Genomic DNA, 1,786 nt, shown 5'->3' on the forward strand with positions numbered 1-1,786 from the left:
AGTAGCTGGGACTACAGGCATGCGCCACCATGCCCGGCTAATTTTTTCTCTATATATTTTTAGTTGTTTGGCTAATTTTTATCTTCTTGCTAAATTGACCCCTTTGTCATTATATAATGACCTTGTATGTCACTTTTTTATAGCTTTTGTCTTGAAATCTATTTTATCTGATAGAAGTATAACTACTTCTGTTTTTGTTTGTTTGGTTTTTTTGTTTCTATTTGCATGGATTATCTTTTCCATCCCTTTATTTTCAGTCTATGTATGTGGTTTCTTGTAGGTAACATATAGTTGGGTTTTGTTTTTTTTTTTAATCCATTCAGCCACTCTGTGTCTTTTGATGGGAAAGTTCAGTCCATTTATATTCAATGTTATTATTGATAGGTAAGGATTTACTACTTTCTTTTTGTTATTTGATTTCTGGTTGTTTTCTGGTCCTCTCTTTATGCCTTCCTGTCTTCTCTTGTGTAAAAGTGATTTTCTATGGCAGTATGTTTTAATTTCTTGCTTTTTATTTTTTGTGCATCCATTGTAAGTTTTTTGATTTGAGGTTACCATGAAGCTTGCAAAAAACATTTTATAAATAATTATTTTAAACAGATGACATCTTAACTATGCTTACAAACAAACAAATAAGGGAAATTCAATAAAAACTCTATGTTTAACTTCATGCCCCATCCTCTGCTTTTTGACTTTTTGCTGTTTCGATTTGTATTTTTATACTATCTCTTAAAAAATTGTTTTAGTCATTGTATTGGATAAGTTTGTGTTTTCGCCTTCCTTCTCAAGATATAAGTGGTTTATCCACTGCAATTACAGTGATAGAGCATTCTGTATTTGTGTATTACTGTTACCCATGAGTTTTATAATTTCAGATGATTTCTTATTTTTTGTTATTATCCTTTTCTTTCAGATTGAAGAATTCCCTCTAGCATTTCTTGTACAGCAGGTCTGGTATTAATGAAAACCCTTAGCTTTTGTTTGGGATGCTTTTACTTCTCTTTCATGTTGAAGGATATTTTTGTAGGATATAATATTCTCAGGTTAAGGTTTTTTTTTTTTTCTCCCAACACTTTGAATATGTCACGCCTGTGGTCCCCAACCCCAAGGCTGCAGACTGGTGCCAGTCTGTGGCCTGTTAGGAACCTGGCCACACAGCAGGAGGTGAGTGGCAGGCAAGCAAGTGAACCTTCATCTGTATTTACAGGTGCTCCCCATTGTTCACATCACTGCTTGAGTTCCACCTCCTGTCAGATCAGTGGTGGTATTAGATTCTTATAGGAACATGAACTCTACTGTAAAATCTAATGCCTGATGATCTGAGGTTGATCTGAGGTGGAGCTGAGGCAGAGATGCTAGTGCTGAGGTATGGCTGCAAATACAGATTACCATTAGCAGAGAGGTTTGACTACACACAGACCATAATAAATCAATTGCTTGCAGACTCATATTAAAACCCTATGAGTCAATGACAAGCAACAATTAAGCTGCATCTGGTGGTAGGCTTTATAGTGGCAAGTGAGTTGATGTACTTTAATTGTACAGCTGCATCTGGTGGCAGGATTTAAGTCAGAATCCAACACTTACTTTAGTCTGTGGGCGTATCTGCCCATTATTTTATTTTCCACTTCCATCCACACCTCTTTCTCACACTGCACACTTGTCTTTGTCACAGTTTTGGTAAGCCCACAAGCTAACCCTAGCAAAAACGAGTAAAAAACAAAAGTTGTGGGAGAGTTTCTTTGAAAAGGGGGAAAGACACAATGATGAGACAGCAGAAGACTCT

Source organism: Propithecus coquereli, unplaced genomic scaffold, assembly GCF_000956105.1.
Source record: "Propithecus coquereli isolate 6110/MARCELLA unplaced genomic scaffold, Pcoq_1.0 Scaffold14, whole genome shotgun sequence".
NCBI classification, from domain to species: Eukaryota; Metazoa; Chordata; class Mammalia; order Primates; family Indriidae; genus Propithecus; species Propithecus coquereli.